At 37.6% G+C, this 20,594-nt stretch overlaps 1 protein-coding gene across 9 annotated transcripts in view; it reads right to left on the reverse strand.

Moving 5' to 3' along the window:
- The window catches only part of NUMB (NUMB endocytic adaptor protein), a 193,326-nt gene that overhangs the window by 134,264 nt on the left and 38,468 nt on the right, over positions 1-20,594 (reverse strand). For all 9 annotated transcript variants that reach the window (XM_042990062.1, XM_007095096.3, XM_042990063.1 and 6 more), the window contains exon 2: positions 14,329-14,460. The gene's annotated coding sequence lies outside the window, so the exon portion shown is untranslated. The remainder of the gene's footprint in view (positions 1-14,328; positions 14,461-20,594) is intronic.

Consider the following 20,594-nt stretch of genomic DNA (forward strand, 5'->3'; position numbering starts at 1 on the left):
AGTGTGTGTGTGTGTGTGTGTGTGTATGCAGTAGTGTGCTGATAACTGGCTCTGGATGGATTTAGGCAGAGAGAAAGAAGCCCTGATTTATAGCATTTGCCAATTTCTGTGGTATAACTATTCCCACTATAGCTAATATCAAGTTACCAATGATTTTGGCTTGCATAATTCTTTAATTACTGGTTCTGGTAAGCCAATGCACACCATGTAGAAAAATATCTAAAAGGATATAAGGTAAAACTGTAATAGCAATTATCTTTGAGTAGAAGGATTATGGGAATTTTATTTTATCATTTTCTGTTTTCTCAATTGCTTTATAACATTCTTACTTTTATAATAAAAAGCTATTAACAGTTTAAAAAATAAAATGGAATTATCAATTTAGATTAGAGTTCTTGACAGTTGAAATTTAGCAGCCCCTCTATCAGAAGGGACAAGGATATTTAAATACAGATCTATCCACTATTCTTCCACTATCCTTTACTAACCAGGCCTTGCCAAAGTGAGAAAAAGAGAGAGCGAGCAAATAAGAGAATAAGGCCTAAATGGGAATTCTTTAAAGTCTAGCCCTGCAACATCGAGGTATTAATAGCAACCATAGAATTCAAGTGGAAAATAAACTGAGACAGCTGCAACTTACTACTATAAGCCCAGTTTCACAAAGGGAGTAAGAGCATAATCCCTCTAGCCTTGCCTCATCAAAATGTAGGCTTAGGCTTAATTAACAGTTCACCAAAGTATTGTTAATGGCAAAAAAAAAAAAAAATAGCATATATATCCCACAATATAAGATCAAATAACTTAAAGCCATAAAATGAAATGATATGCACCTACTACATGGTAATATAGATACATTTCCAAAAACACAGGAAAATGGTCACAAATCATTGTGGAATGGAAAGTGTACATTACAAAACTGGGTATATGATCCTATTAATAAACAAAAATACACATTTGTGTATAAATTTATATGTGTATGAATATTTAAAGACCAGAAAGATATAGCCAAAGTTAACAATAATTATCTCTGGACGAGGGTATTATAGATGATCTGCATTTTCAAAAATATCTACAACAGGGACGCCTGGGTGGTTCACTTAGTTGAGCACACAACTCTTGATTTTGGTTCAGATTATGATCCCCGGGTCAGGCTCGGCACTGAGCATGGAGCCTGCTTAAGATTCTCTCTCTCTCTCCCCCTCCCCCTCCCCGACACAGGTACACGCTTGCTCACTCTCTCTCCCCCTCTCTCTTGAAAATAAAAAATATAAATTAAAAAAATACACCTACAGGGGTGCCTGGGTAGCTCAGTCAGTTGAGCGTCTGACATCAGCTCAAGTCATGTCTTTCAGTCCGTAAGTTGGAGCCCCATGTTGGGCTCTGTATGGACAGCTCAGAGCCTGGAGCCTGCTTTGGACTCTGTGTCTTCCTCTCTCTCTGCCCCTCCCCTAGCTCACTCGCTCGCTCTCTCTCTCTCTCTCTCTCTCTTAAAACTAAACATTAAAAAAAAATTGGAGAGGTGGCACCTGGGTGGCTCAGTCGGTTAAGCATCCAACTCTTGGTTTCTGCTCAGGTCATTATCTCATGATTCAGGAGTTCAACCCCCGACATTGGACGCCATGCTTACAGTGCGGAGCCTGCTTGGGATTCTCTCTCTCCCTCGCTCTCTGCCCCTCCCTTGCTCATGCTCTCTTTCTCTCTCTCAAAATAAATAATAAACTCAAAAAATTACAAAAAAAATACTCTATACAAAAAATTGTTTTAATACATCTATAAAAAAAACAATAACAAAAAGAAAAAAGACAAATTTTAAAAATATCTACAACAAATATGTATGATTTGGGTAAATTTTTTACTCAACATGCAGGGGAAATGCAAATGGTATCAAGTAAATAAAGAGATATCAAATCTCATGTTCAATCACAGAAATATAAATTAAAACAAAATACTACTTTATACCCATCAGATTGCAAGACTAAACAGATGGATAAGACCAAATGCTGGTAAGGATTTAAGGAAATGGGAACCCTTATACAGTGCTGGTGGGAGCATAAACTAGGCAACCATTCTAGAAAACAATCTGGCAATATTTAGTAAAATTAATTATGTATACAGACCATATGTCAGCAATTCCTTTCCTCAGTATATACCACAAAGAAACCTTTGCACAAGTCAAAAGTATAAGGAAATGCATAGCAGTACTTTTGTGTTAGCAGTTTCCAAGCCACACCTAAAAATCCACTAAAGAAACAAATAAATAAAATGTAGAAATGTGCATACAATGGAATATTATACAACTGTCAGTAGTTATAGATTTTTTTTTTTTTTAAGTAGGCTTCACACCCAGCATGGAGTCCAATGCAGGGTTTGAACTCATGACCCTGAGACCAAGACCTGAGCTGAGATCAAGAGTCAGACTCTTAACCTACTGAGTCATCCACATGCCCCTAAACTAAATTTTAAATATGTTTAAATCTTAAGAGAGCACTGAGCAAAAAAGAACAAGTGAGATTCACAACACAACACCATTATATCAAAGTCCCAAAATTCATGCCATTTTACCTTGCATAAGCAAAAGCTCACCTTCACAACTAAATTTAGAAATCTTTTTGCTTCCAAGAGTAATAGTGTCCAGTTTCTGCAGCTGACTGATGTTTTTGAACAGATGAAACATTTTCACTACTAGTGAATATCCCTTTTACTACAAATAAAGTAAACCTCACATAAATTTCTAAAGTAAATTCAATGACTGGTTCCCTACCTATTATAATTTTATAAGTAATAACTAAAAATAGTAAGAACAGATGCTTTAATTTTTTTTTTTTTTTTTTAATTTTAGAGCGAGAACATGAGCAGGGGAGAGGGGGAGAGGGGCAGAGGGACAGAGAGAGAGAATCCCAAGCAGGCTCCACACCCGGTATGGAGCTTGACACAGGGTTTGATCCCATGACCCTGGGATTATGATCTGAGCTGAAATAAAGAGTCAGATGCTCAACTGACTTAGCCACCCAGCCACCCCAGGAATAGATGCCTTTTACTGAAAGCCTACATGGTACTGCACTGTACAAATAGAATCTCTAATCCTTCTAATAATCCTGAGAGATAAACAAAGCACATTAATAAACTATCTCAGAGAGATTAATTGATTTGCCTAACACCACACATTTATTGTGTAGTGAAACTAAGAATCAAATCAAGTCTGTCAACTATGAAGTCCATGCTCTTCCACTCTAGCACAACGTCTAATAATATCTCCTTGTCACACTTCCAATGCAGCAGGCACTGTAGTAGGTACTTACATAAATTATCTCCTTCACACTTGACAATTACCCTAAAAGTCAGGTATTATTAACCCCATTTCACAGATGAGAAAACAGATGCTTACATATTTAAAACCATGCCCAAGGTCCCAAAATTCAAGCTAAGGTTTGCCTTGCATAAGCAAAAGCTCACCTTCACAACTAAATTTAAAATTCCTTTTGGGACTCCTGAGTGGCTCAGTCGATTAGGCGCTGGACTCTTGATTTCAGCTCAGGTCATGATCTCAGATCGTGAGATCAAGCCCCCCATCAAGACCTGCACTGGGCATGAAGCCTGCTTAAGATTTTTCTCTTTCTCTCTCCCCTGCTCACATGTCGGCACCCTCTTTCTCTCTAAAAAAAAAAAAAAAAAAAAATCAGAGATGGAAACTGGTACATTCTGGAAAACATTATGGAGGTTCCTCAAAAAATTAATAATATAACTACCCTACGACCCAGTAATTGCACTACTAAGTATTTATTCAAAGGATACAGGAGTGCTGATTCAAAGGGGCACATGCCATGCACCCCAATGTTTCTAGCAGTGCTATTGACAATAGCCAAAGTATTGACAGAGCCCAAATTATTACTATATGTTAACTTGGATTTATATTTTAAGATATATATATAATATTAGTAAAATTCCTTTTGTTTCCCACAGTACCCAGTAAGATGTTACTATATATTCATAAAGCACCTATGTACCAAATATCATACTGAAGTCAAATGAATTTTTGAAGGAAAATGAATGCAATCATATAATTGTGACAGATTCTATTAACTGGCTGCCTAAAAAGCCATTCCCAAATCCTTCCTTCCTCCTTGCCTCTCACTATAGAGGCCAAAAGCTACTTACAGTTAGAAGTGACTATATGACCCAATTTGGGCCCAGGAGACATTAGAAGTAACTTGCTAGAAGCACTAATAGGAAAGCTTTTGCTCAGCCTGGACCTTTTGCCTTCCTCCTTAAATGTGGGTGGAAGGCTGGAGCTGGAGCTGTCTTAGGGCCATGAAGGCCAAGCAAATCACAAAGATATGGGCCCCAACATTGTTAAGCCACTGAAACAACATGAGCAACTGCCTACTTCCAGAATTATGTAAGAAAAACAGACCTTTCTTTGTTTAAGCCTTGTAGTCAGGTTTTCAATTACTTAGAGTTGGATACAATCCTTATACACCACCATATCAGAAACTCTACCACAACTTTAACTGTGATTTCCTGACAAATAACTAAAACCAAAGTTACTTGCTAGTCCTAAATCAGTCTGACAAAGTTATAATCTCCTGATAAGGACTATTCTAAGTATTTGCTCAGACAGCTTCAGGAAGTCTGAGCTGAGGGAAGAATGACAGAAAACAAGAATATAGAATCAGGAAGATCCAGGGGCTCTGAATTGCACACATGGTAGGAGCTCAGACTCTCAAAACAATTACCAAGAGTATATCATCAAGAGGGCCATCCCTCAAATAATAACTTAAGCCTTCAAGAGTAAACTTCGAAACAAAAACCTGGGAACATTAAGACCACGGTCTCCCCAAATTCATATTGCTAATATTCTTAGGTATGATATGGTATTGGGAGTTAAATAGAAAAATAATTTGCTTTTATTACATATTTATTGAAGTATAATGACTTTTTTTTTTTTTTTTTTTTTTTTTTTTTTTTTTTAGAAGATGGACACTTAAGTACTTAGGGATGAAGTATCATGATGCCTGCAACTTTCTTTCATGGTTCACAGAAAAAAATACACATGTATTAGAATATATACATAAAGCATATATATAAAGTATGACAAAATATTTAAGTTACTGAATTATCAGAGAGATACAGATGTTCAATGTACTCTTCTTTCAACATTCTTACACACTTGAAATGTCTCATAATAAAAGTTGGCATTAATGTTAGTTTCCTGGCTTGGGTATTTTGCTATAACTATGTAAAATATAACCACTGGGGAAAACTAGGTAAAAGTCACACCGGACCTCTCCTCTTTTTACAACTTCCTATGAATCTAGAATTATATCAAAATAAAATGTTAAAACTAAAGTACTGAGAAGACTTCTTGTTTGGTAATAGAATAAACAAACACCTCCCTTTATCTCTCACTGAACTATAAAACCTGGACAGTATGCATCAACAACTATTTGAAGACCCTGAAAAGTAAATATTACAGGTGGATTTGGGAACAGCACCAGAATTCAAAGTATCACTGAACCTGCTGTGAACTTAACATTTCTTTCCTCTAGTATTTTCCAGCCTAAACTCAACACAATCCAAAACTCAGAAGTGAGCACTATGGCGCAGGTGGTGAGAAATACAGAAGAAGCCCTCTAGCTCTGGCTCAAAGCTAGAAAAGGGAATGTGTAACGCTCAGAAGAAGTGAGGATTCCCAAATCCTTTGGGAATTTTTCCTCTCTTTCTCCCCATCCTTTCACGTTCCAGTCCCCAGGTCTTCTATGGTGAGTACAGCAAAGCAGCAGCTGCAGCAGCAGCAGCAGCAGCAGCAGCAGCAGCAGCAGCAGCAGCAGCAAGAGTATCTGAAAACAGAAAGCCTCCAGGGGTGAAAATTTAGAGGGGAACCTTCCTCTCCATTCAATGGAGCCCTTGCCTCCAAGTGGACAGGCCAAACTCCATTTTTTTTTTTTTCCTTTTCTCTGTGTCCTCAGGGAAATGAGTCCATAAAGTTGTTTATGAACTCTGAGCTCACCCTCAACTTATGTAGGTATGGACCCAATGTAATACATAACAAAAACTTTGAAAACTGAGATAATGGGTAGAGCTCCATCCAGAAGTAATCACTATCAGGGTCATCCAAGTGCCTCATTCATAAGGCTATTACCCATTCACTTAAGCAATAAGTATTGGATGAATAGGCCCCTTCTTTGTCCTCAAGGAGGTAGCAGTCTAGGAAAGGATGTAGACACACTAGTAAATAACTGCAATTTAGTTTGAGAGCTGCTATAATAAAGGTACATACTAGATACAGAGTTATTGCAGAAGATGAAGCAATTCAATGGACAAGCTAGGGAGCACTTCAGAGAAGTGATTTAGCTGGAGCTTAAATGATATATTGTGGTACCCCTAAAAAGACAAGGTGGGCAGGAAACAGCATTCTGGGAAGTGGGAAGAGCTGGCAAAAGCTCAAAGGCAGAAGAGCATCGTATATTAAAGGAAACTACAAGGAATTTGGTGAGAATAATCTTAAAGGAAACACTGAAAAAAAAAAAAAACCCCGTAAAAATAAACAGAAGCACTGAGCTGTAAGATTGAAGTGTAGCTAGAAAACAGATAAAAAGTGTAGGTCCATAAAGGTACAGCTCCTGAGACATCACATTAAGAAATTTACCTTTTCTTCACAGATAGCAAAGTATAATTATGAATGGTACAATCAGACCTGTGACTAAGGATAATTCTAGATGTTTTCTATTTTCTGACTGTTGTGGACTAGAACAGTGACTTCCAAACTTTTTTGATCCCATACCCATTACTAAAAACTTTTGAGTCTATCCCCTCAATATATGTATATTTATATTACATTTAGACATGATTATGGTCAAATATATTAAATGTATACATATATTAAATGTACAAAGTAGAAAATGTTTAAATGACATAATAAAAATAATAGATGAAAAGTAGAAATAATCCAAACGCCCATCAACTGATGAATTAACTTTTTAAATTGGTATATCCAGCATTAGATGGTATATGCCTGGCTGGCTCAGTCAGTAGAGCATGTGACTCCTGATATCAGGGTTGTAGGTTCAAGCCCCATGCTGGGTGTAGAGATCACTTAAAAATAAAATCAGGGGTGCCTGGGTGGCTCAGTCAGTTGAGCATCCGACACCTGGTTTCAGTTCAGGTCATGATCTCATAGTTTGTGGCTTTGAGCCCCACATCAGACTCCGTGCTGACAGTGCAGAGCCTGCTTGGGATTCTCTCTCACTCTCTCTCTCTGCCCCTTCCCCACTCACTCTCTCTGTTTCTCAAAACAAACTTTAAAAAAATTTAATAAAATAAAATCATAAATTTATAAATTCATAAATAAATAAAATTGGTGTATCCATACAACAGAATACTACTCAATAATAAAAAGGAACAATGCTGATACATGCTACAATATAATGGCCCTCAAGAACATTAAGGTAAGTAAAAGAAGCTGGACACAAGACCACAGTTGTATGATTCCATTTATATCAAATCTCCAGGAAAAGCAAATTTTTAGAGATAGAAAGTAGATTTATGATTACCTGAGGCTGGGGTTAGAAATAAGAATTGACTACAAATAGGCAGAAGGGATTTCTAGGAGGTGATGAAAATGTTCTAAAACTGAATTGTGGTGATGACTATACAGCTTTGTAAATTTACTAAAAATCACTGATTTGTAACCTTACAACAAGTGAATTTTATGTATATAAATTATTTGTCAATAAAACTGCTTGAAAACAAAAACTAAACATAATGTGAATATTTTAATGTAGAGACCTATGCAAAGTAAGTTCCTAATTGCCTAGAAAACAGAAGGGTGGAAGTAAAAAGGCTGTTAAGGGGCCTAATTGACAGTCAAAAGACACCATGGAGACCTAAATGTAAGACAGTGATAGTGAGAACACAAAGAGGACTTGCTTCAAGTTAAAATGCAGAGTAAGGCTATCAAATTATCACATCAAAAATTACTGAGATTACATATTTAACAGGTACATATTACATCAATAAAATAAACAATATTCTTATTAATCTTAAAATTCCAAAAACCAGACCCAATCAATACAATCTCAGCTTTGCTCTGGCGAAAGAATTAATTTTGTTATTTTTAAATGTTTATTTATTTATTTTGAGAGAGAGAGAGGGAGAGAGAGAATCCCAAGCAAGCTCAGCACTATCAGCACAGAACCTATGCGGGGCTCAAACTTGCAAGTCGTGAGATCATGACCTGAGCCAAAACCAAGAGTCAGATGTTTAACTGACTGAGACACCCAGGTGCCCCAAGAGTTAATTTTAATCTAGTACCCTGAGATCTGAGAAATTCCTTCTTATGGCATTGTCAATTACTTTACAGACTTAGCTCTGTAAGGTGCTCAAGCCTCTATTCTCCTTTACTTCTTAATCAATGTGTCACAAATCAGATAAAATGCAACATGCTGGACAGTGGTACAGTTTTATGATATGTATAACCACTTTTTATTATATGATTAGTAGACTCTGAGAATAACACATTTTTCATTCCATTATGTTTTTCTATTAAACAGAACTTTTTACTAAATATAAACTAGTATTAACATAATACTCAAAAAGAGGAGATGTGACTTAAATATCAATGTCAAAATACCTGGTTAATCTTTAACTCACCCCTCACTGCTCATTCTAACCCTGGTTTTATTAAGCACTGATTTTCTAATTTACCTCTAACTACTGTCAAAATTGGACTTCCCTGATATTTATCCAGTTTTAAGACTTTCAAGAGATTCAAAGATGTCAAAATTCTCAAAGTCTCCTTTTTCCAAAGATTAAATTATCCCAGTGGGAGGGGGAGTTCTGATTTCCTCCTGCTATAGTCAGAAAAGGCTTTTAAGATTCATCTTTCTTATAGTTTTTTCTTATAAATTCAAACAGTTATTTGAAATTCAGAATTAATGAACAAGTTTTCTTTTCCACAGATAGATGATGAAAGAAAACCATCTCTGTAAAATATCTCCATTAATGACAGCATGACTTTCTTCCAATCAGACCTCAATAATTTTCCTCACCTGTTCACTTCTCTTATCCTTAGATCACTAATATTAATGTTTACTGATTAAAATACAATCTGTATCCTAATGAACAGGGACCTAGGAAGTTTTTACTGTCAATCCTCTGACACAGACTCCTCAATTTGTAAATTTGTAAAAGTACTTGGAGTTAGTAAACTTCCAAACTTTCTCAGAAGCTAACATTTCTTTAAAATATTATAATCAGGTTAACGGGGCGCCTGGGTGGCTCAGTTGGTTAAGCGTCCGGCTCCCGCTCAGGTCATGATCTCGCCGTCTGTGAGTTCGAGCCCTGCATTGGGCTCTGGACTGACCCCTCAGAGCCTGGAGCCTGCTTCCGATTCTGTGTCTCCCTCTCTCTGCCCCTCCCCCGTTCATGCTCTGTCTCTCTCTGTCTCAAAAATAAAATAAACGTTAAAAAAATTTTTTTTAATATTATAATCAGGTTAAAATAAAGATAAATCTATACTTTTAACGATATCTTATAATGTAAAATAATCCTGTCTTGATGATTAAGCTATTCCAATATTACTGAATTGACAAAAAGAAAACGTAGTACTTCACGTAACATGAAACATCATCCTATGTGTCAAAAGGCAAGACCTCCTTGGCAAAATGCAGAAAATAAGCCTAGCTCTATTAAACAGTATAAATAGTTATGCATTAAGGGCGCCCAGGCCATTCAGTCAGTTGAGTGTCCAATTCTTGATTTCAGCTCAGGTCATGGGTGTGGGACTGAGCCCTGAGCCAGGCTCCACGCTCAGTGTGGAGCCTACCTAAGATTCTCTTTCCCTCTGCCCCTCCTCCCTGCTTGCATGCTCTCAAAAAAAAAAAAAAAAAAAGGCATTAAAAAACAATGTCCTATTCAACACTGTACTAGACATACATTCTAGCTAGAGAATTAAGAAAAAAAATAAAACAAATCCAACTTGGAAAGGAACAAGTGAAACTATTTTTATAGAATGGATAAAAAAATGTGGTATATACATATAATAGAATATTATTTAGCCTTAAAAATGAAGGAAATTCTGGGGCGCCTGGGTGGCTCAGTTGGTGGAGCTTCCGACTTCAGCTCAGGTCATGATCTCACGGTTCGTGAGTTCGAGCACCGCATCAGGCTCTGTGCTGACAGCTTGGAGCTTGGAGCCTGCTTCAGATTCTGTGTCTCCCTCTCTCAACCCCGCCCCCACTTGATCTTCCCCTCCCCTCAAAAATAAACAAACATTTTTAAAAAATTTAAAACAAAAATGAAGGAAATTCTCACATATACTACATCAAATGTCCTTGAGGACATTATGCTCAGTGAAATAAGCCAGTCACAAAAAGACAATACTGTATGATTTCATTTATATGAGGTACCTAGAGTAGTCTAATTCATTGACAGAAATAGAATCCTGGTTGCCAGGGGCGAGGGGATGGGAGAATAGGGAGTTGTTTAATAGGTATCAAGTTTCAGTTTCACAAGATGAAAAGTTCTGGAGATTGGGTTGTACAACAATGTGAATGTATTTACTGACATTACACTAAAAAAGAGTTAATATGGTAAATTTTATGCAACGCTAATCACTTCCTTACCACAAATTTTACACACTTTTGTTAAATATTTCATACACAAAAGGTGTTATACCTTTTTTTAAAAATTTTTAATGTTTATTTTTCAGAGAGACAGAGCACAAGTGGGGGAGGGGCAGACAGTGAGGGGACACAGAATCTGAAGCAGGTTCCAGGCTCTGAGTTGTCAGCATAGACCCCGATGTGGAGCTCGAACTCACAAGCCATGAGATCATGACCTAAGCTGAAGGTTGGAAGCTTAAACAACTGAGCCACCCAGGCACCCCAGTGTTCTAATTTTTAATAATGGGGTGGGGAGTTCCAGAGAAGAAAGTCACACAACTTCTGTTTTGCCAAAAATCTGTATAAGCATGAACTGAACGTCATTTTTCAATGGAGTGTCACTATAATTTTAGAGATGGGAATACTAAAGAAAAAAAAAAAATACTGATGAGTAGGATAACCAATAACCCCAAAGAAATATAATTTCTGCCTTCCACAATTATTCAAATTTTTTTTGCATGTTAAAAGAATATTTACATATTCATCTTTACAAAAGAACTTTTATCATTTACCTCCTTCCATGGATTGAATAAAATGTCACAGAGTAAACACAATCATATTTGCAATTTCTATAGGGTGTCTTAGAAGTTTTTATTGTTGTGGCACCTGGGTGGCTCGGTCGGTTAGGTGTCCATCTTCAGTCTTCGGCCTAGGTCATGGTCTTGTCGCTCCTGAGTTAGAGCCCCGCGCAGGGCTCTGTGCTGACAGCTCAGGGCCCGGAGCCTGTTTTGAATTCGGTGTCTCCGTCTCTCTCTCTGCCCTGCCCCTGCTCACATTCTGACTCTCACACTCTCTCTCAGAAATAAATAAACATTAAAAAATTTTTTTAAATGCTTAAAACAGGGGCACCTGGGTGGCTCAGTCGGCTAAGCATCTGACTCTTAGTTTTAGCTCAGGTCATGATTTTGTGGTTTGCAATCAATTAAGCCCTGTGCTGGGCTCTGCGCTGACAGTGCAGCCTGGGATTCTCTTTCCCTCTCGACCCCTCCCCACTTGCACACACATACACACACACTCTCTCCCTCTCTCTCAAAATAAATTTAAAAATGCTTAAAACAAAAAATAAGGCAAGTTAATGACAAAAGGTTTTATTTATGTTTGTGTATATATGCATATATTGTTGTTATTGTTATTTAATATACAATATTTTACACTACCCATTATTCCCAATCTACATCTACTGGAAAACATCTCATCTTGTTTTTAAATGAAAAATGAAACAAAACAGCTTTCCCATTTATTACACTTTGAACTAAAATATATTGTTTCAAAGAATGAAATCATTTACAACAATGTGGATGGAACTAAAGGGTATTATGCTAAGTGAAATAACTCAGAGAAAGACAGATATCATGATTTCACTTACATGTGGAATGAGAAACTCAACAGATCAACATAGGGGAAGATAAGGAAAAATAAGATAAAAACAGTGAGGGAGGCAAACCATAAGAGACTCTTAAATACAGAGAACAAACTGAGGGTTGCTGGAGGGGTGGGAGGGGGAATGGGTTAAATGGGTGATGGGCATCAAGGACGGCACTTTTCAGGATGAGCACTGGGTGTCATATGTAAGAGATCAATCACTGGGTTCTACTCCTGAAGCCAAGACTACACTGTATGTTAACTAACTTGAATTTGAATTGAAAATAATAAAGTAATATAAACTATATTATTTCATAAACTCAGTTCTGATTATTCACAGTAAAGAGCAAACTTCTGAGATTACCTCTATTGTCACAATTGCTGACTCAGTCATTTTCCACTGTAGGATATCTACCTGTGAGTACCTAGGAAATAGGACTGAACCAATGCTGCCAAATTAGGCTCATATCTAGACAGCAAAAAAATTTTCTGTGTCTAAGAGATAATGAGTATATGTATATATATAATAGTACCTATTAATTATAGCTTATTTCCCACCTATAGTGAACAACATCTCCATGTAATACTTAGAGGATAATCTAAAAATATTACCCCATTACATCCAGAAATTAAGTACTAGCTATATTCAAACCTGCGACAGGTAATTTATATAAATGGTGAGTAAGTGCGATTAATACAACCAAATACTCTACAACTTGGTAAGTTTTCTTGTTCCATTGGAAAAAAATGTTTAATTACCAGAAATTTAGCAAGTAAAATTGTACAATCCAAAAAGAGCTTACATAGTTTTCCTCAAAAGCAGCAGACAAAACAAACTTGATGCATACAATAACACTGGCACTAGTTTCTTAAATCTACCATATTGGAAACCAGTTTCCCAAATAATTCTCCAATTATTAAAATAAGGGGAAAAAAACAAGTAGCCTTTGAACTAAAATAAAAGAAATATAAACTATATTGTTTCATAAACTCAGTCAATTCTGATTCAAAAACAAAAACCGAAGATGCAGATCTTATTTTTTAATGTTTATTTATTTTGGGGTGGGGGGGGGGAGACAGAGAATCCCAGTCAGGTTCCATGCTGTCAGCACAGAGACCAATAAGGAGCTCGAACTCAGAAACTGTGAGATCATGACTTGAGTGGAAATCAAGAGTCAGACATCCAACCAATAGAGCCACCCAGATGCCCCCGAATTTTATTTTGCATCTTGTTTATACATTTTTATCTCTATTTTTCATTATGCTGCTTTGTTGATACAAACAAAAATTCAAAATCTATTTCACCTCTTCCTGTTTAGGCATCTTATTTTCAGCATCATACTCTACTCAGACAGGAAAAGCACGCAAAATTCTTACTGGACTCAGACACCATAATTTCCTGCCAATATTCCTCTTTTCATATATTATACATGTTGTTTATATTCTTCATCTTAAAAGTAATACAAACTGTGGCCCATTATATTCTTCCAAGATAGCTACAATGGGAGATTCCATCCCATTGTATCTCTTCTTATAATGAGATGTTGATATTCCTCCCTTCAAGTGGTGTGGTCTATGTCTACCCCCTCCTCTGAACATAGGTGGGCCTTACTGACTACTTCAACCAACAGAAAAAAGCAGATTTAAGACTATGTGACTTCCAAAACTAAGTCAAATATGCCATGCAATTTCACCTTGTTCTCTTGGGATGCTCTCTCTTGGAACCTAGCCACCATGCTGTGAGGAAGCCAAGCAGCCAAAAGGAAAGGTCATGTGTAGGTGTTCTGGCCAAGAGCCCAGGCTGAGGTCCCTGCCAATAGCCAGCGTTAACCACCAGACACATGAGTGTGCAAGCCTTCAAACGATTCCACCGACCAGCCAATCAACCCACCCCACCCTTCCAGCTACTCCACCTCAGGCTACATATTAACAGAGACAAACTGTCCCCCCCAAGTAAGTCTTGACCAAATTACAGAAACATAATCAAAATAAATGACTGTGGTATGTTTTGAACCACTAAGTAAACAATAGATAACATAAGCTCATAAATAAAATTTGAAAAATGCCCAAAAAGAGAAAGAAGAAAACCTTTAATTACACTAAGTTTCACCACTGTTAACATTTTGACACATATTTTACCATCAAGAAAATATTTTGCCCCCCTCACCTAAGATTTCAAATGCTTTATTTTTACTGGAATAAAGGGCCACGTTTTAAAGGTAGTCAACTGTTTGTATCTAACTAGAAATAGGAAGGGAAAACATTACAGTCATTCTACTTTTCTTCTCTTTACTCTTTCACATACCTGTCCTTAGTGAGGTATCTGAGGATGGCTGGTACACCAATATTCCAATCTATGGATGTGAATCAAGACCTTGGGTTGCAACAGCAGCTGTACTGGACCTCCTCCCTGGAAGAAGTTGCTGAAGCCCCAAATCTGAAATTTTTAAGGAAAGAAAATACTAAATATAAACATTTCCTTTCAATCACTTATAATTCCATCTCCACAACTAAATGGGTGCTGGCAGAGTAGGTTAAGATTACATGTAAGTGAACGCACAGGTTTCACTAATAGTGGAGTAATGCGGATTCAAGATCCAGCTCTACTTACTAGATATATGATCTTACTGAAAGAACGAATTAGGGCACCTGGGTGGCTCGGCTGAATGTCCGACTTTGGCGCAGGTCATGATCTCCCGGTTCGTGAGTTTGAGCCCCACGTTGGGCTCTGTGCTGACAGCTGGGAGCCTGGAGCCTGCTTCGGATTCTGCGTCTCCCTCCCTCCCTCTCTCTCTCTCTGCCCCTCCCTTGCTCACACATTCTCTCTCAAAAACAAACTTAAAAAAAAAAAAAGAATAAATTCTCTGTGCCTAAGTCCCACCATGTAATGAAGACTGTGGTGACTGGATCAAAATCTTGGGCTAGGAGTTGGAAGACCTGGGTTCTAAACTCAGTTATCATTCTGCCTTGCTGTAAGAATTTTGATACTTCTCTGGGTTCAGATATACCATCTCTAAAAGGAGAGGGTTGTATTAGATAATGGTTCCTGAAATCTAATCCTTAAACAGATGCCAGCCATGACTAAAAAATGGGTGTAAAGTTACCAACTGTGCTTACTCTGAGATTGTCTTTCCTATTTTTTGTTATTAAAATGGCTTCTTTTATGAGATGATGTGATAGACAGTAGTATAGTTTTTTAAATATCTTGAAGAGTCAAAATCAAAAGCCTATAGCCCTATGTAAACAATATAGAATTCTTTTTAGAAATTCTTGTATGTATGCAACTTACATGAGCTCTAAAACCCCCTCTACTTCTAACATTCCACATATTTACTATTCAACTAGCATTTTTTAGGTACCTAAAGTGTGACAGACACTCTACCAGTTGCTGGGGAAGCCCCAAATTAAAGAAGATTAGTCCCTGCTCCTAAAAATCTCCCAATCTAATAGGGAAATAGACACATAAACCTCAAATACAATTTAACAGGCTAAGTTTTGTAATAGAGGCTTTACACCTTGCAACATACAAGAGGTAAAATAGCGGAATGAATGAATTTTTAAATTAAGTAGGATTTTTTAAATTATTACTTAAGATTTTATTTGCAGGGGATGGGGGCACCTGGCTGGCACAGTCAGAAGAGCATTCAACTCTTGATCTCAAGGTTGTGAGTTCAAGCCCCACATTGGGTGCAGAGATTACTTAAATAAAACTTTAAAAAATGAGATTTTAATTTTTTAAGTAATCTCTACACCCAATGTGGGGCTTGAATTCACAACCCTAAGATCAAGAGTCACACACTCCACCAACTGAGCCAGCCAGGTGCCCCAAATTAAGTGGGATTTTAGAGCTTTATAATTGTATGAAGAATTACTCAACCTCTTTAAATCTCAATTTCCTTACTTGCAAAACAGGAATGATTACAGATAACACAGAGTTGTGGCAAATAGATAAAATGTAAAAACAAAGGACAATCCACCCAAAAATTTGGCTTATGTACTTTCCAGAAGACAAATTAAAAATGTATCATATATTAATGACCTGGCACAAAAGGGATTATTTACAACACTGATTTACACTCAGGGGTACCTTTGTCCACTAACTTCTAAACATCTGAAGGCTTACAACCAAGTTTGCTCCATTTATATTCCTAGCACCTAGTACAATTCCTTAATAATGGCAAGTATTAATAAATAGTTTATTAGAAAAAAGGACTGAATGAACGAATGGCTTTTTAAAAAAAACAGGAACTAAAGTTATAATAGCTGAAAGTAAAAATTCTTAAGTTTTCATTCAAAACTAATTTTAAGTGTGTATCTTAAGTACCCAAACCTGTCATATTAGAACCTGGATACGCAGGCCTGTTTTAAAAAGCAAAACAGGGTGCCTAGATGGCTCAGTCGGTTGAGCATCCAACGCTTGATTTTGGCTCAGGTCATGAATCTTAGGGTTATGGGATCAAGTCCTATGTCAGGCTCTGCACTAACAGGTTGGGGTCTACTTAGGATTCTCTCTCCCCTTCTCTCTCTCTGCCCCTGCCCTACTTGCATGCACACACGCACAGGTGCACACACACACACAGGTGAACACTTTCTCTCTCTCAAAAATAAATAAATTTGAAGGAAGGAAGGAAGGAAGGAAGGAAGGAAGGAAGGAAGGAAGGAAGAAAGAAAGAAAGAAAGAAAGAAAGAAAGAAAGAAAGAAAGAAAGAAAGATGAACTCCCAGGTTGGTTTATGTTCCAAGTAGTTGTCCCTAGAAGAACGGATCAGAAAAAGAAACTTAAGCACAGCATTTAAGCTTTATTCAGACCCGGAAGACAAAAATCTGACATACTTCCCACAAAGAACATGCCTATGGAAAAAAACTACAGTATCTATTTAAAAAAAAAACAACAAAACACTTATTTTTACTTTTTTTTTTTACTAGAATTGCTATGCTAATTACAGTGATCATAAAGAGGAAACCTTCCCAATTACAAATTAAGACCTCCTACTCAAAACTTAACTCATAAATTCTGTTTACCCAACTAAATATTTACTTTCATCATACCCGAAGATCCTCCTTTCACTTCCCAGTATCTGTTCAAAGGTGTTAGACCCAATCACCATCCAATCTCAATTCTGAATGACTTTCAAAAAATGGGTGATTACCTCCTTAATATCATATCCCCTCTTAACATGTAACCACTAACAGTTCTCATAACTACATTTTGCCAAGGCCAAGTGTGATGTGCTACTCACAACTCCAAGCCTGTGCTGCATGGCTCCAAACTATTCTCCAAGTAGTAGCATGCTATTCTCTTCTCTTAATTACATACGAATTCCTTGCACTCAAAATGTGGTTCACCAACTGGTACCATCTCAGGCCCTACCTTATACCTACTAAACAGGTTCTGCATTTTAACTTGAACCTCAGGTGATTCATACAAAGAAAATTTTGAGAGGCACTGTACTAATTCAGGGTCCCTTCCTCCCACCTTACAGTTTTTGAATTGCGATTTGCCATATAAGGAAAGAGATCCTTTTTCTTTTGAGCATATTAAGACCCACCAGGGGTGCCCGGGTGCTCAGTTGGTTGAGCGTCTGACTTCGGCTCAGGTCATGATCTCACGGTTTGTGGGTTCAAGCCCCGCGTCGGGGTCTGTGCTGACAGCTCAGAGCCTGGAGCCTGCTTCCGATTCTGTGTCTCCCTCTCTGCCCCTCCCCAGCTTGCATTCTGTCTCTCTCTCTCTCAAAAGTAAATAAAACATTAAAAAAAAAAAAAAAAGACCCACCAAAATGAAGTGAGGAATCTTTAAATAAGATTACACAGTTTCTTCACAACCTTCTTTTCATAAAAGACTGTAAGTTTTATGAAGCCAGAGACTTCACTGTATCCTCAAGACTAAAACAGTACCAGGTAAATATTTGTAGAAGAAACAAAATAGACAACAGATGATCCCTAAGGTCCTCTGACTTTCAAATCTTTGGCTCTTCCATTTGCTATGTAAACAAAATTCCATCTAAGGAAAGGGAAGCTAAAAGATCATCTAAATTTACAAAATAAAAAATATGCCACCTTAAATGACTTGGTCACAAGGTCACAAGGCAGGTTCACTATTAAGTTCATAAAGCTCAAAAACATTTTTATAATATCATATATTTTTTTTTTAAGTTTTAACTTATTCATTTTAAGTAATCTCTACACCCATCATGGGGCTTAACCTCACGACTCCAAGATCGAGACTCACATGCTCTGGGGTGCCTAGGTGGGTCAGTAGGTTAAGCATCCAACTTCGGCTCAGGTCATGATCTCGCAGATCTCGATGTGGGGGTTTAGGCCCCACATCGGGCTCTCTGCTGACAGCTCAGAGCCTGGAACCAGCTTTGGAATCTGTGTCTCCCTCTCTCTCTGCCCCTCCCCCACTCATGCTCTCTCTCAGGAGCACACACTCTCTCTCAAAATAAAATAAAACACTTAAAAAAAGAGTCACATGCTCTTCCAACTGAGCCAGCCAGGCACCCCGGTATCATTGTATTATAAATATTAATATATTTTATAATTATATTTTAGGTCAAATGACAATACTTCCTCTACATGTACACTATCATCCAAGTAGCTAGCAAAACTCAAATATCCAGAAAAGTTGTACACTGAAGGGTTTAAGGAAACCTAAAATGTACACATTGTTGCAAAGTATCTGTACATAAAAACTGAAGATTTCATAGTATGATTAGTTTCTTCAAAGCCAGAAGCAAAGTGCTTCCAATCTTTACTGCACTTTAAGTTGAAACAGAGGAAAGAAACAAAAGGGATAGAAAAAAATAAAAATACAGAAAAGAAAAAAAAAAAAAATAGGGACCAGATATGGCAACCAGATAGAGAAGTGAACAGAGGTAAATAGCAATCAAAAGTCTCAAGGAACGTGATTTAGGGACTTAGAAAAGGAAAAATGGCTATAAAAGCAAAAAGCAGAGTATCAATTGAACCAACATGCATTTCAGGAACTTCTAACATATAGTGCAAGAAATTTTGGGAGCAAGTAAATTCTAGAATATCTCTGGGGTTGGGGTGCCTGGCTGGCTCAGTTGGTAGAGCACCTGACTCTTGATCTGAGGATCATAAGTTGAAGCTTCACATTAGGCCTGGAGCCTACTTAAAAAAAAAAAGAGAGAGAGAGAATGTTTTTTAATTTTTATTTTAGAGAGAAAGAGCGCAAATGGGGGAGACGGGCAGAGAGAGAGAGAATTCCAAGCAGGCTCCACGCTCAGCACACAGCCCATCACGGGGCTCAATCCAAGACCCTGGGATCATGACCCCAGCCAAAAATCAAGAGTGAGAGGCTCAACTGACTAAGCCACCCAGGTGCCCAGGGAGAGTCTGTTTTTAGAATATCTCTGGGATCCAGGCACCTGGTGGCTCAGTCGGTTAAGTGTCTAACTCTCAATATCGGCTCAGGTCACAATTTCACCCTTGTGGGATAAAACCCTGTGTGGGACTCCACCCTGGGTGTGGAGCCTCCTTGGGATGCTCTCCCTTTCTCTTTGCTTCTCCCCTGCTCATGCTTTCCCTCTCTCTTGCTGTCTCTCAAAATAAATAAACTTTTTTAATGTTTTTTGTTTTTTGTTTTTTTTTGAGAGGAAGAGAGGGGCAGAGAGAGAAAGAGCACGAGCAGGGGAGGAGCAGAGAGAGGGAGACACAGAGGCTGAAGTAGGATCCAGGTTCTGAGCTGTCAGCACAAAGCCCAACATGGGGCCCAAATTCATGAACTTCGAGATCATGACCTGAGCAGAAGTCAGTTGCCCAACCGACTGAGCCACCCAAATCAACCCAAAACAAACAAATAAACTTTTATGAAAATGTTTAGAATATCTCTGGGGTTGGTGGATCATTTCTCCCATCTACCATAGCCTACATAACTAAATTAATAAGGAACAAGGAAATACATCCCTAACCTCTTCAGAGATCACTAAAAAGCAAATTAGGTTCAATATGTACTTTGTGTTCTATGGCAAGCACAGGTCTAGAAAGTTTTCATTAATCTCTATGAAGATTTTCATTAAAAACAAAAAAAATTAAGTTTTGATTCCTCACCTACCTTCTACACCTCATTTTCCCTATTTATGATATTAGATTTAGTCCAAAACATAGATATAATCAGTTCATGCAGAGATTTCTATTTCTAAAAGACATTTTCTAGAAATCTATTATATGCAAAACAAACAAACAAACAAAAACCCATAAATGTTAAATTAGGGTGAGGAAAGACCACCAGAACAAGGTACCGAAGTAGAAATCATAGACTGACTATAAAAATGTAAAACAGGGCTGCCTGGGTGGCTCAGGCAGTTGAGAGTCCGACTTTGGCTCAGGTCATTATCTCACCGTTCGTGGGTTTGAGCCTCACATCAGGCTCTGTGCTGGCAGCTCAGAGCCTGGAGCCTGATTTGGATTCTGTGTCTCCCTTTCTGTCTCTCCCTGACTCACGCTCTGTCTCCCTCTGTCTCTCAAAAATAAATAAACGTTAAAAAAAAAATTTTTTTTTTTAATGTAAAACATCTGTGAGTGCCTGGCTGGCTCAGTTGGAAGAGCA

Source organism: Panthera tigris, chromosome B3, assembly GCF_018350195.1.
Source record: "Panthera tigris isolate Pti1 chromosome B3, P.tigris_Pti1_mat1.1, whole genome shotgun sequence".
Taxonomy (NCBI): domain Eukaryota; kingdom Metazoa; phylum Chordata; class Mammalia; order Carnivora; family Felidae; genus Panthera; species Panthera tigris.